Raw genomic sequence first — 16,755 nt, forward strand, 5'->3', positions numbered from 1 at the left:
CTATCCCAACGCTATATTCAGCATTGAAGATAGTTACGTTTTTGTCAAATCAGCTATGTTCTTAAAGATTGAAAGAGGGATAATTATGTAATTTAAAATTAGATATTTAGAACGTATTTTTCAAAGAAAAAAAATTGTTGAGACTTGTTATACACTTGATCTATCATCTTTCAAGAACCATTGAATCTTGTGATTTGTAATTTCATCGGGAGAATAGCCTCACCAAAAGGCTATATTATAAAAGGCGAACCCTCGTGATTCCAAAAAGATATATGGAGAAGAGTTCTTGATAGTATAGTAATATATAATACTATATCATATAAACATTAAAAAATGGTCGATTCAGTTTTAATTCAATTGGCATTGATATTGTTACTAGCGCAAGAGAACATGGATTCGAGCGTGTTGAAGCGCATTTATCCTTTTGTTTAAGGGTTAAGAAAGGGTAATGGATAGTTATAGGCATTGTATAAAAAAAATTAAAAAAATGTGAAGTTGTTTATATATAAATTTTAATAAATGATATAAACAATTAGGTTAATCATTTACAAATATAAACGGACTTCGGTAAAATTTTAGACTCATATCAAGTCAAGTCAGACTTGGACAATCATAAAATATATTAATGTTATACTTAAGCCTTGCTCGAACTAGGCTTGACCCATGAACACTTCTAAATTTCATTTAACATATACTAGTATCTAGAATTGCCAATTCTAATCCAAATCCAATAATCCAACTTGACTAACTCGAACCTAAACCTAGTGCAACTTATTTGATCATAAAAAGTCAACAACTTTGACTTGTTTAATCCAAACTAAAAACAATTTGAACCTAAAATAACATAAACTCAACATCACCCAAACAAATAACTTGAAATCACATGTATCTATAAGGACTAAAACTCAAAATGATTTGAATTTAAAATCACTCTACACAAAGAAATCAATATGCCTCAAAATCCAATCATCCAAGCTTTAAACAATATGAAACTAAAACAACTTTAATTCACTAGGAAAATCCTTATTAACTTTGTCGAAGTTCGGCCCCATTATATAGCCCAAATATGAGTGAACTTTCATTGGCTAGGGCAGGGCTTGTAGACAGGTTTTCATAGTCGGAATGGTCAATCAACCATCATCAACCCAAGGTCCATTGTAGCCCAATACATGGAGTCAGCATCAAATTGCAAAGCAACCACAATCTTTGTTTGTTCTCATACAACGGCATTTCTATACATTACAAGTTGGTAGCTCCTTTTCTTTTTAGACAATAACATATAAATTATAATTAAATCTTTGTTTGTTTTCTTTATTATTATAATTTATTAGTCAAAATCTGTAATGAGATGAAGCACCAAGCCATGACTTGTTCTATATTTGGAGATTGAAAACCATAAGAGTATATTTGGACCGGATGAAGATCCGGTCGGGTATAAGGTAATGTTAGTGAGAGACAAAAACATCATTTTCATGGGGGATTTCTCAAAATATTATGCTCCGAATCTTGGCAACAAAACAAAGTTCCATCCATTACACAAAAAAATAAAAATAAATAAATCAAAGTCGTGGTTTACTCCTAACCATGAAAATTGCTTTTTACCTTCTACTTTTACATGTGCTTGACTTTGATTAAGAATTGATATGACTTTGCTTCCTCTAATTAAAGTTTGGATTCTGAAATTCTCATTATTAAAAGGGTTTTACTTATATCCACTCCTCACTTGAAGGACTAGTTTCAAATTGTACAACAAATAAAGACACTACAATTATTAAAAAAAAAAAATACCCATAGCGAAATTAGGAAATTTATTTGGGGAAAGATCAAAATGAAAATAAAAATTTTTTAGAGTCAAAGTTAAAAATCTTCATGGCCCGAATGGAGGCTAGATTTTAAATATATTTGAACTCAAATAGTTAGCTTTTCTATTTAAAAATAAAAGAATTTATTTAAATTTATTTTTTAATAAAAAATGGATCAAGTCGAGTCTACTAAAGATTGACAAATCTAAGACAATAAATGATTTTTTGGTGAATTATATAAAAAGAGGACATTAACCTAATTGAGTTTTAAATTCGAATCACACTTGTGATGGTGAACATCCCGACCATTAGGCCAATAAAAAATTTTAATATATATTTAAATCAACGATTAAGACATTAGTAAATGAGGGTATTATTATGATTTTTAAAAGAATAGTTATTTTTTTTAAGTATAACGATCTGGATTATGATAATATTAAGAAATGTAGTAATTTAATTAATGTTGTCTTTCCAATAATTTGGTAAAAAATAGTATATTAAAATGTAAATATTTTTCATAATATAAGATATTTACCATAGTTTGTGAGATATTTATGAATTTATAATTGGTGTTGAAATATGCAACTCTTAATGTGCGCAAAATTATAAGGATTTAAGTCCATCATTCTTATGAGAAAAAAATTAATTATTGCATAAATATTGTAGATATTTGTTTTCAAACTGGTCTTTATATTATTTTTAAAATGTTATATTTTATCATTTATATTAGTGTAAAATATAAAATCAAAGTAATTTTATATAATTTTATATTTTTATAGATTAATATTTTAACAATCATCGACAACCTCTTAGTTTAGTGGTAAGAGTTTTAGGTTGTAAGGCATGAGAGTCTAGCTTCAATTCCAAGCAATCTCATCCTATACCCTTATTAAAAAAATATTAACGGCCATTGAATTTATTAATATAATTTAACTTAAGGTACGCATTTAGATTAAGAAAAACAAAGACTGACCTTAGTCAAGAATAGATCAATTTAACCTTGTTGAGTATCCTTAAATTAAGAGACTTGGTATATGTTGAATTAATAGGGAGAGATGTGATTTAGTGACAAACTTTAAGATTCAAGGTGAGTTGAGTGATCAAAAGGACCTAGTGTTATTAACCATAAATCGAATCAATTTAGTATATTGTTCCATAGTTATTAAATGGATCAATCAATCATTATCAAAACTTGTTAGTGAAATTGTTAGTTGAGAGTTTGATTATTAGCATTAGAGTTATCTAAGTGTTTAGGTTTGATTTCATGAAAATGGTTTTTTTTTTATAGCATAGATAGCTCTCAATTCTACTAGGTTGGTACTTTGTTTTACTAGTGTCAGAGTATTCAAATTAGCAAAGGATTTAACAAATAATTCTTCCCAAGGGTACGATTTTAGAAAGACTTTGGAAAATTATTTTGTTCTAATAAAGTATACTATTACTTGATTCAGTACACTTGCAAATAAGTCTTGGTCTTCAATTTTACATATTTTTGAGATGCACGAGACGAGATAAACAGTTGTGGTGTTGGGACCAAAGTTGTTTGCAGTGGTTGGGGTATTGGGACTAAAGTTGGAACCTCAACTATGAATGGTCGCTATGGCGGCATTCTTTCAATAATAGTGTCTCACTCCCACAAATGAGCTTCTTTGTTACTACTTTTCCTTGAAGAGAAGTGTGGTAATAATATGACATTTCTTTAAAAAAAGTGACACCACTAGTAACAAAGACTATTTTGTTTTATGTGAAAAGATTTGATACCTTTTTTGGTTATAGAATATCCAAAGAAGATTGTTTTTATGGCTTGAGGATAAAGTTTGGAACAATGTTAAGAATGAATGTGAACAAATGTGGTACATCTAAAGGTTTTGAGAGAATGATTATTGGTAAAGAGTGTTGAGATGTGAAATTTTGGTTGCAAAAATAGATAAAGGGGATTTAAATTGCAAGATTTGGCTAAGTAGTCTATTTATGAGGAATATAATTGTTAAAATAGCATTTCCCACAAGTATTAAGATACATTCATGGTGAACATAATAGCAAGAACTACTTCTAGAAAGTGTTCATTTTTTCTTTCTGAAACTCCATTTTGTTGTAGTGAGTCAATACAAGAACATTGGTGAACAATTCCCTAATACTCGAGATAATTACTCAAAATAGACTAAAATATTCACTGTCATTATCAATTATTAAGATTGTTCTTGAACCATATTGTGAAAAGTTTGAAAATTTTGGCTAGTTTTGTATTTCTTTTTTAAGTAACTATGTAACACCCCATACCCAACTCGATTGTCAGACCCAAGAGTGTGATGTCACATTACATCGCCGAAGCAAATCAAGCTATTATAACACAAATACATTTAATTCAATCATCAAAATAATTCATATGTATGCAGTTATACACTTACTGATTTCATTTTATCACTTTACGGGGGTTATATATGTTAATTTCAAAGTTAGGACTCAAATCTAAACTCAAATGTCAAATTTCAAATTTATGTCTCTGGATAGGGGTCTCCATGTCTTGAGACAAATGTTTTCATGTCTCGAGACAAGTCATAAATAACTTAGGGATTTTTAGCTTCGATGTTAACATGTCTCGAGACGCTACATGTCGTGTCTCTAGACAAGGTCATTTATGTATCCAAACAAGGTCTCGAGACCAATTGTAACCTCTCCAACCTAGCCTAAATGTTATGATTGAATCATGAAGGCTACATTAGCCACCAGAATGGCTAACAAACTCTAAACGCTTTTCAAAGAAATCTCCTAACTCATCTAATCTTTGGAAAACACAATTGTTTATTTGGTTAGGCTAAAACGTTCATTTTATAGATAATTCCATCTTTAGAATTTATTATTTTAATAAAGGTAAATGTCTTTGTAAAATCATATTGTCAACGACTCTTTTCTTAAAACCAAGAACACACATATTATAACGGAAATAAACCATTTTAGATTTTACTTAGTCCAAATAGCATGCATTTACCAATTTTTAAGTCCGAACTATTCAAATATATTATGTATGCATAAAATACTTCCCCAAAACAAAATCACAAAACCACAGTCCAGTCTAATAAATTACAGTCCAATAAATTATAATCCAAAAACTAGTAGCAAACTTATAAAGAGAAATTATTTATTGTAAAAATAGTCTGATGTTCGAGAATCATTCGCATGCCAAGTTCGATCCTAGTTTTGAGTATTTCTTGAGAAGTAGGAAACTAAAGGGGTGAGCTTAGGAAAGCTCAGTGTGAGTCTAAACAAAGTAAACGTACAAACAGTCAAAAAAACAAAAGTCATAGTATACAACTCATACAGTTTATCAAGGCACAACAATATTTGTATATGGCATGCTCAATGAATTGGTGAAATAATCCTACCCATCTGTCTGTTACACACCACGAGTTCTCCATAACTCATAAACTCCATACAATGCGAGCTAACGCTTGATGTGCATATACCACCAGTAACAATAATGCAGATAAACTGTCAGTATAAATGCAAACATTGCCGCTAATGTTGTGGTCAAACCACCAGTAAAGCAAGATAATACACTGCCAATAGTTGTGAACACATAACGATTTTTTGCAGATAAAAGTTGTCAATAATGCGAATAAATCGTCCAACCTCCTCAGTACTTCAGTACAATACATTAACAACAATAATGCGAACTTTAACTACCTTCAGTACTTTACGGAGCTCCATCGTCATCCCAGAAACCTTAACTCATGTAATGCATAATGACATACCACTCATGTAGCATACCATGCTAAACAATATGGTAACAGTAACAGTATCATATCAATCATTTAGCACAACATGCTAGTCAATACAATAATAGTAACAATATCAATTGCATAGTCAACATGCTTCGATTTAACAATTTCAAAGACATGATTTTCATGAAAACACTATTAACAGTAGCAGCCAAAACATGTTTACATACAAGCAATTTCATATCAATCACGATCATACAACCAATTAATAAAATCTCAATCATACATACAAGGGCTCTAACATATAGGGAATCCTACATGGACTAAATCAAAACATATTACAAAATAAAAAAAATAGTGAAATGGGGGTCACACAATCGTGTGAGGAGGTATAAACTGTGTTACTAAGGTACACAATTGTGTAACTTACTGTGACCGTGTACAAAACGATCTTTTTTTTCCAACAATGGTCACAAAGCTGTGTGTCAAGCCGTGTAACCTACCTTAGGTTATGTGGCTGTAACACCCCTAACCCATATCCATCATCGGAACAGAGTTATGGAGCGTTACTAGAGTTTATAGATCAATTAAACAGACATTTCATATTATATAACATTAATGTCAGAAACCAATAGAAATAAAAAAAAAATATTGTCCTTTATACGAGCCCTCGAGGCCCATAATATGCATTAAAAACAAGTCGAGACTAAATTAGGTACTCAAAGAATATTTCAGAAAACATTAAAATTTTTCAAAGTTGCAGGGGTTACACGGCCGTGTGGCTAGGCCGTTGATTCACACAACCAAGAGACACGCCCGTGTCTTAGACCGTGTAGATATTCGAAATAGAGACACACGGTTGTTTCCCAGCCCGTGTCCGTACCTGTGTAACTCCCTGACTTGGGCCACACAGCCAAGCCACATGCCCGTGTGTTAGATCGTATGAGCATATTGACTTGCACACCCTATGCTATGTTGCTGTAACACCCCTAACCCATATCCATCGTCAGAACAGAGTTACAGAGTATTACTAGAGTTTATAGATCAATTAAAAAGACATTTCATATTATATAACATTCATGTCAGAAACCAATAGAAATCAAACATATTTTCCTTTATGCAAGCCCTCGAGGCCCATAATATGCATTAAAAACAAGTCGAGACTAAATCAGGTACTCAAAGAATATTTCAAAAAACATTAAAATTTTTCAAAGCTGTAGGGGTCACACGGCTGTGTGGCTAGGCCGTTGATTCACACGACCAAGAGACACGTTCGTGTCTTAGACCGTGTGGACATTCGAAATAGAGACACACGGCTATGTCCCAGCCCGTACCTGTACTTGTGTAACTCCTTGACTTGGGCCACACAGCCAAGCCACACGCCCGTGTGCTAGATTGTGTGAGCATATTGACTTGCACAATTTAAAAGATATAGAGGACACACAGTCGTGTCACCTGGCCCTGTGTCACACACGGTTAAGACACATGCTCGTGTCTCTACTCGTGTGGATGAAAATAGATTATTTTCCAAGCCACATTTCTCACCCAATTTGACACCAGCATAACTTAATATTTTTGCATATCAACAAACCATAACAAGGCATTTAAAACAAGCCAAAATCAAGTCTTAAACAAGAAATATCACCACATATAACCAATATGCCCTTAGGCACTTTAAATGACAACTTAAAAACATGTCAACCAAGTATCCAAACTTACCTAAATGACCAAATACATATATGCATATTCAAACCACGTTTTACTTTCTATCATTCTACCATATTTAATACACATCGGGTATGGTAAGGCCACATATATATATATATATACTTCAAAATATACCAAATACAAGCCATATAAGTGGCTAATCTCAACAAAACAATTATATACCAACATTGGCCAAATTAACTTATAATGCTATTATAACCTAACTCAAATATTTGAAAGTACCAAAAGAGCCGATGGATAGTGTGATATAGCTCCAACAAGCTTCCAAACTAAATGAGCTTCCAAATTACTATAAAACACAGAAAAAATAACTCAGAGTAAGCATTTAAGCTTAGTAAGTTTGTATAACACATAATTTAACCTACCATATATCCATAAAATAGATAAGTAAACATAGCATATCTCAACCAATTTGGCCAAAAGCCTAAACACATGATCACCAACATATTAGCCATGAAAATCACATATAAGATCCAACACACACGGATGAATTCATCAGGTAATCACATTTCCAGTATTTCATGTAAATATCAGTAATAGTTCATATCGAACTTATATAATCTCGTAACAGAAATGTGCCCGTTGAACCATTTAGAGTATCGTTGGATACACAGGTAGTACACACGAAGTGTGCTGAGCTGTAATCCGTCAATTTATGTACATGTATGCTCATACGAGCTGTAAACGGTAAACTCCTCCTAGTTGAATAACAGGAAGCTCATGCCAGCTGAGTATCGGGAAGCTCATAAGAGCTGAAATCGGTGACCTTAATGACATGTTATTTGTATCTTACGGATTTGTAAGGTTCAAACGAGGCTCGATAATTGTCAAATATACAATCGATATTTATTCATGGCAATTATACAATTCACAAGCAAATAATTCAATTTAAAACATAAAAATGTACAATTTAATTATACAAACTTATCTCGACAAGTGTACGTAGATACGAATGCAACTAATTAGATATTTTCTCTTTGCCTCAATCTAACTCTGTAAGAGGTTTGACAGGATTTATACGAATGAATTTAACTCATTTCAATATAATTCTCATTCAATTTAATCTAACATGGAATTTTGTCAAAATTTACCATTTCGCCCTATACTTTTAATTTCTTTGTAATTTAGTCTTTAGGCTCGAAAAATGAATTTCATGCAATTTAATCCTCACCTAAGCCTAGCTGATTTTTATACATATTAATAGCAGCCCAAATATGTCAAAAATTTACAATTTTTACCATAAATTTATCACCTTTTTCAATTTAGCCACTAATTGATAATTTCACTAAAAAAATCTTTTTACAAAAATTGTTTATCTAACAACAACCATTCATTTTCTATCATCAAACTTCAAAACTAAAACATGTTCATCAATAGAAAAACACTAATACTTTAATAATTTTATAAATTAATCCCTGATTTAGCTAGATTAAGATACTACGATCCCGGAAACATAGAAATCTTAAAAAAAGGACAAAAATACATACCTAATTGAGCAACATAAGCTTGCCCAAATTCAAGCTTTCATGGCTAGGTTTTCTTCTTCTTTTTTTATTGGTGGAAGATGATGATAATAGTTTATTTTATTTTATTTATTATAACTTTAATTATTAATTACCAAAATTAACCTTAATAATTTATTCAATTTCCAATGATGACTACTCATACTTAACCACTAATCAACCTTAATGGCTAATTACTATATAAGGACCTCCAATTTAAGATTCCATAGCTATTTAATACCTTTAGCTATTAGAACACAACCTTTTCACTTTATGTAATTTAGTCTTTTTTATCAAATTAGGCATGTAAACGGTAAAATTTTTTAACGAAATTTTTATACGATATTTCTATCATACTGTAGACCATAAAATAATATTAAACTAATTTTTTGACTTCGAATTTATGGTCTCAAAACCACTGTTCTGATTTTAATAAAAACAGGCTATTATAGTGGCCCTACTTTAACCCTAACGAAACAGTGGCACACGACCGTGCCATCTGCCTGTGTACGATGCACGCCCATGTGGGCAAGTCGTGTGGTCTAATATCCACACTTGATTTTCCATCTTTTAGCTAGAACACACAATAAAAAATCCACACTCCGAAGAACTGATGTTATTTGTCGCTTCAAAGCCCCAAATCTAACTACAACTAGTTTAGATCTGTACCTAACACTAAGTCCAAATTGTTTAGCAACATGATAAACCATAGTATATACATATTTTTACCCCATGCTTGGCATATTTATGGATGATTTTTCCTTGGTTTCTTTGAATTTGATGCTCCTAATCCTTTAATTTCATGTTTTATACTCAAGAGAGCTTAGGATAGTAAAAAGTGCGAGAAACAGACCAAAAATGGATAAAATGTGCCTAATTCAACATGACATACGGCCTAGGCACTTCCACACGGGTGATTCACACGTCCGTGTGTGACACACGGGTATACCACACGCCCGTGTGTCATGGCCGTGTTGACATTAATCCAAGTTAGAATTGCACACGGCCTGAGCACCTTCACAAGGGCGTAGCACACAGCTGTGTCCCTGTCGAGCCCAAGTCTAGTTCTACTCGGAAAAAGCTAATTTTGGGCTATTTTGGGCATTCGAAAGCCTATATAAACACCCTAGAAGAGGATTAAGGGGGACACGCAGAGTAGAAGGCAGGGAAGTACTCAAAAACAACCATCGAAATCACCTCGGAGGCAGGATCTACATCAAGACTGAAGATTTCCATCAAATTTCCTAGAAGTTCTTTGGGTTTCTTTATGTTTTGTTGTTTTCCATACTTTGAGATGTTTTCCATTATTATTGTAACAGCCTAATTTTCAGTGGTATCGGGAATAGAGATTTGAGATCATTAAATTTGACGGGTGAGTTGAAAATTTAATAAATTAATACCTATGAGTCAAATGTGAATATAAAAGCATTTTTGAATTAGTGAATTTGGTAATTTAAAAGAATTAATTAGGTAAATTGGGTCGAGAATGAGGTATCTAGACCTCTTCATAAATCGAGACATAAATATTTTTAGAAATATTTATGGAGTGTTGGTGAGATAGTAATAAAATTTAGTCAGAAAATTTTGACGTTTGGGTGGTTAATTAAATAAAAAGGACTAAATTGAAAAGGGTGTAAAAGTTGCTAAAAGGATTAAATAGCTCAATTGTCAAATGAGTAAGGACCTAAAGTGCAAATAAGCCCAAAGGAGATATTTTGGGTGGCAATAGTTGAGAAAAATCAGGAAATGGGTGAAATAAGGGCAAAATTAGAAAATTGACAAAATTGGCTAAATAAAAATGGGACTAAATTGGAATATCTAGAATTCTCTTCATTTCTCTTCATATTCATCAGCTGAAAAACAGCCATGGAGGAGGGTTCAAGCTGGTTTTCATACTCTAGCTTCATGTAAGTTTAATTCTTGCTTTCTCCTTGAAATTTTTATGTTTTTGGACTTTTACAATTGGGTCCAACTTACTATTTCATTAGTGTTTGATTCCATGTCTAATTTTTAAAGTTGTTATGGATGAGTGCTGGAAGTATATGATGATTTGGCATGGAATTATAGCTGTAAATTGTTTATGTTCTGATTTTATTGAAAGGATTGAATAGAAAGTGAATGTTTGGGACCTAATTGTAAAAGAGCTTGAAGTTAGAGTTTTATGTGAAAATTATGAATTTCAATAGTTATGAAATAACTTATAATGTCTATAAAAAGTATTAATTGAGAAAATTATCTTAATTGAAGGGTTAATTGAGCAAGGAGTGAATTGTATGAATTGTGAAATTTGGGGTAAAATGGAAATCAACATTTTGCACTAAAACTGTTTTGGGCAGTAGCAGTAGTTTAACTTTGAAAAATCACAAAAAAATTTAGAAATCGAATTAGAGGATGAATAAAATATGAAATTAAACCTTATTGAGTCTAGTTTCTTATAAAAGAATTATGTAAGCAATGGAATTGTAAATCATGAGATACAATAACTTTTGTGAGACAAGGTCAGAATGATTTCGGGTTCCCTTGTTCTGAATTTATAAAATCATCAAAAATTGGGTAAAAATAATTAGAGGCTTAAATTTATATGTTTAGAATCCTGAATGAGTCTATTTTCAATAGAAACAAACGAGGACATCATTCGAATCTTGTACAAGAAGATAATTAATTTTTAGTGAAGAAGGGTCGGAACTGTTAGACAGCAGAACAGGGGAGACTTCAATGAATAAACTGTATTAATTGGCCCAACCAAAAATTATGAAATTTTTATGGTAAGAATAAATATAAGTCTAGTTTCTGGGAAAATTTATGGATCTTAATTTGGACTTCTGTATCTCAAGATAAAAATAATTTAGCGACTATGACACAGATGGACAGCTTGAATATTCACATAAGTAGATAGTGAAAATTATGGATAATGTTACCTACAAGTGTGTTGTTTATACTAAGGATGTGGATGGAGAGGAGGAGCAGGAAAATATACAAAAATATATGAATGACTCGTGTATAAATTGATCACATGCCCGATTCTAATCGATAAGTGTTGGATTAGAATTGATATAATGTTTTATTTGGTATATTTATTATGAAATTATGATTATCGTTATAATACAAAAATTGAACTTGTGAGTTTATATGGCTAAATTTTAGTGGTTATTTGTTAATTTTATGAATTTCATGATGTGTTATTTCATATGTATTGATGATAAAATCGTGAATAATGTAAAAGCATGAAAATTGAATAAATGATCAAATTGAGCATTTTAGTTCAGTGACAAGATGAATTGAAGGAAAAGACCATGGTTGGACCATGGCAACAAGTGATAAGTGTAACGCCCCCTAACCCTATACCGTCATCGGAACAGGGTTACGAGACATTACCAGTCAGTACAGTCCAATTTCGGTCATTAATTAAAATAAATATTTACACACATCCTAGTTTTAAGATGTCGTCCCTTTAATGGGCCCTCGCGGTCCAATATGAACAGTAAATTCAATTCGGGACTAATTTAGAATCACTACAAATTTTTAGTAAATTTCAAATTCATACTACATACCGTTGCCAACCATAATTTACTCATTTCATGAGTATATCTACAACCTAAATGACTCTCATAAAACGTCCTAGGTACATGCCATTACCAATAATTAACACACTTTACCTTAATGAATTCGGGATCGAACTAGGATGCTGATTCAACGTTCTATCTTTACTAAACCTGCGCACGGAAACAAACCGTACGCTGAGTATGGTATACTCAGTGGTATTTCCATAATCCGAACACTTAATAATATAACAATTAAACTTAAAATCACAATAACAATTTTAAGTATTCATTTATTTGTTTTATAGATAAAATTTCAATTACTTACCATATAAATTCTATACAAGTCATATAACAAACACAATAACATATTTGTTCAATTCTTTTCATTTACTTACCGTATAAATTCTATACAATATATTCACAATTCACTTGTTTTCACACTTTACTTCTTAACAATATACCATTTTAATTCATTCTATCATCAATCATCATCCATTTGAACTTCACTCATTTCATGAACCTTTTGGTTCATGTTTTCAATCTCATATCTCAATTTCAATTCTCAATTCAATTTCTCATTTCATTCCAATAGCTCAATCAATCAAATTCACTCGACTTATCTTTTCACTTATTTACCCCTATTAACAAGACTCGGACCTTGGCGGATACACGGATCCAACCAAACACACCAATATGGCACCCAAATTGCCTCATCGGATAGTTCAAGCAATATTTGACACCCAGTGTCTCATCGGCCTAGCCAAGTAAAGTTGGTACCCAAGACCTCATCGAATCTATCGAAGAAATATAGTGACACCCAGTGTCTCATCGACTCGAGGTCGAAGAATCCTGAACACTTCCAATCCTATGGCATGCCAATTATATCCGACTCAGCCCGACATCATTAATAGGGTATTCAATTCACTTTCAATTTTTTAATCAATACACATTTTAATTAATCACATAAATTCATAATTCAATACAATTCAATTCACTTTTCAATAACAAATATCCAAATATCACAAATCTCATATTTAAAATTTTCAAACAATTTATATTTCAATTCAATTCAAATAATCAATATATATTCAATATTCAATATATATATCTATATATATATACGTAATTCAATCAATATAAATTCAATAAATTAATCACATACTATATCAATCCATTTCATTTGCAAAACACAATAATTCTTACTTCAAAACACTTAATATACATATTAAGAAATAAATTCAACAATTAAGTATTAGGTTCGGATTATAGAAATACAAACCGTAATTTTGAGCTAACTCCGTTGACTTTGTCTTGTCCTTTCTTAGCCAAGATTTCGGTACCACATTGACTACGAAATTAATACAATTCATAATCATTAATACATTACTAATTCATATCTTGATTTATAGAATTCTAAATTAAGATCCGCTAATTTTTCCTGAAACTAGACTCACAAATATTCTTACAATAAAATTTTCAGAATTTTTGGTTCAGCCATTAAGTACAGTTTATTCTTTAAATTCACCCCTATTCTGTTGTCTGATAGTTTCGTCCCTTCTTCACTAAAAATTAATTATCTCACAGTACAGAACTCGGATAACATTCTTGTTGATTTGTAATGAAAATAGACTCATTAGGGATTCTAAACATATAACTTTAAGCCTCTAATTATTTTTATTCAATTTTTGGTGATTTTCCAAAGTCAGAACAGGGGAACCCGAATTCATTCTGACCTTGTCTCACAAAATTCATTATATCTCATAATTTACAATTCAATTGCTTATATCGTTTCTTCTATAAGAAACTAGACTCAATAATATTTAATTTCATATTTTATTCATCCTCTAATTCAATTTATACAATTTTTGGTGATTTTTCAAACTTAGACTACTGCTGCTGTTCAAAATAGTCTTAGTACAAAATGTTGATTTACTTTAATTTCAATTTAATTCTAACTAAATTCAATTTAGTACAAAATATTAAATTTCCAGCATACTTTCCTAATTTCAAAATTTCATCAATTTAGTCCCTTCAACATAAAACTTATAACTTACTTTACAATTTGATCCTATTATCAATTCTAGCTTGAAATTTACTCAATTAAACCCTTAATTCACTATTCTATTCAACATGAACTATACTTGAAAATCTATAAACTCTCAAAATATCAACTTAATTTCATCAAAGTCTTGTTCCAAAGCTTCTAAAACATCAAAATTTAAGAAGAAATGACTTAATTGACTTACCAAATTAAACTTTGAGCCTTGAAACCCAAATTTTCCTTTTTCTTTTTCTTTCTTTCTTTCTCCCCTGTTTCTTCTCTGTTTCGTTTGCTTTCATTCTGTTTCTTATGTTTCTTTACTTATTTATATAGTATAATATATAATATAATATACTATAATATAATAATAATTTAATATATATTTTAACACATAAAAATCTCAGATTTTTATGTTTATGTCACTCACTTAGGACAAATGGCATAATTGCCATTTTGGTCCTCTTCATTTTCTTTTAATCTACAATTCAACTTTCATCCTTTATTCAATTTAGTCAGTTTTCCTAATTACTCTTAATTAAACTAAAATTACTTAATTAAACTCTAATTAACCACTCAATTGACTTCGTAAATATTTTTAATAAATATTTATGAATCCATTTTTCAGAAACGGATACCCGAAAATACACTTTTTCGGTAACGGTAAAATTCGGGTCGTTACAATAAGTGATAGCTTCGGCTACACTTATCTGATCAAGGAAAAGTGAAAGTGATAAGTGATAGCTTCGGCTACACTTATCTGATCAATGAAAAATGACAAGTAAAAAGTGGTAGCTTCAGCTACCTGATCAGTGAAAAGTGGTAGGTTCTGTTACCTGATCAGTGAAAAGTGGTAGCTCCGGCTACCTGATCAGTGAATAGTGGTAGCTTCAGCTACAAGTGACAAGTGACAAGTGATTTCCGTATAAGACCATATCTGGTATATGGCATCGGTGTGATATATGCTACTGTATAAGACCATATCTGGGATATGACATCAGTGAGATATGTGATTCGTGTAAGACCATAGCTAGGCTATGGCATCGATATATGAATATGTGTAAGACCATAGCTGGGCTATAACATCATTATGTGAAGATGTGTAAGACCATAGTTGAACTATGGCATCGAGAAAACGAAGTACTCAATTCCGTAAGACGTTCACTAATTTGACAAAGTTTGGTAAGTGTTACATGGAATTATGTGATACAAGGAAGTACGAGTTGATAAGATACGAGTAGATTGATAAATGAATTCATTTGTGATTATATAATTGTTCATCTTGAATGTACTGTCCATATGTATTGATGATTCAAATGTTTTAATGAATAAAATTCCTATATGGAATAAATTGAACACGAGACAAATAATTATGAAATTGAATTCGGAATTCATGAAAATGACAGTTATTGATATATGGAGACATGAGACATTGATATATGAATATGGAAAATGTTTGATAAATGTGTTTATTCATAATTATAGAATTATATACCTCATGTGTACTATTTGCATAAAGATGATATTTCAAATACTTTGGTTATTTAAGCTTAAATATGAAATAGTCTGAAATCAAGATAAGTTGTTACGAAAATATATTTAGCTTACAGAGATATAGCTGATATATGTTGTACGATTACATAACGTGAAATTGTGTATATATATATATATATGAGAAACTGAATGAGAATTAAGCCCATACACATTTCTTGTTATTTATATGAAGTGTACGACTGACAAGGGTGATGAAGTTATAAACAGAGAGTTACACGGGTTGAAAACATGAGCGTGTGACTCTCCAAAGTGTGAAAATTTTTTAAGTGTTGCAAAAGTTTCATATGTTTACGGTTTGGTTCCGAACCACCCTAAATGTATGTTTTGGGCCCTGTAGGCCCATATAAGTGATGTTAAACATATGTATGAAAGTTTTTAATTTAGAAAAAAATTTATGGCTGATTTTTTTACATGATTGATCATATTAAGTTTGGTAATGCCTTGTACCCTATTCTAGGCTCGGAATACGGGTAGGGGGTGTTACAATTATCATGAACTAAACTCCATAAATACCTAAGGGAGATGAAACCTAAGACGAATCTTATTACTTTTTGATTTATATGATAAATATTTGTTCTTATTCTTAATTGTGAGTTTTAATCATTGCTTTAATATTTTAGGATATTAATTCAGGTTTTTGATGTGCTTATTCAGTGGAGGAAAAGTCCCTGTTTAAGAGTAGATCATTCATAATTAAGCAGGGTTGCATGTAATCCTAGAGATAGGATGACATAAATTTGCCGGATTAGAGTCAAATCTAATAAAGGAATCTATAGATCGAGTTAATGTGACTATAGGGGTTTTAATTAGAAAGAGATTTCAATTAATCAACCTAGAGTCAGTTGTTTTTAGTCTCGAAAGGGATATTAA

General features: G+C 31.2%; 1 long non-coding RNA gene across 1 annotated transcript; it reads right to left on the bottom strand.

Moving 5' to 3' along the window:
- Positions 1-12,253: 12,253 nt before the first annotated feature.
- Positions 12,254-14,636, bottom strand: LOC128293919 (uncharacterized). The gene is made up of 2 exons (XR_008284056.1): positions 14,540-14,636; positions 12,254-12,464 (listed from the first exon to the last, which is right to left on the bottom strand). It is a non-coding gene; the product is annotated as an uncharacterized LOC128293919 (long non-coding RNA).
- Positions 14,637-16,755: the final 2,119 nt, after the last annotated feature.

Source organism: Gossypium arboreum, chromosome 6 (genome assembly GCF_025698485.1).
Source record: "Gossypium arboreum isolate Shixiya-1 chromosome 6, ASM2569848v2, whole genome shotgun sequence".
Classification (NCBI taxonomy): domain Eukaryota; kingdom Viridiplantae; phylum Streptophyta; class Magnoliopsida; order Malvales; family Malvaceae; genus Gossypium; species Gossypium arboreum.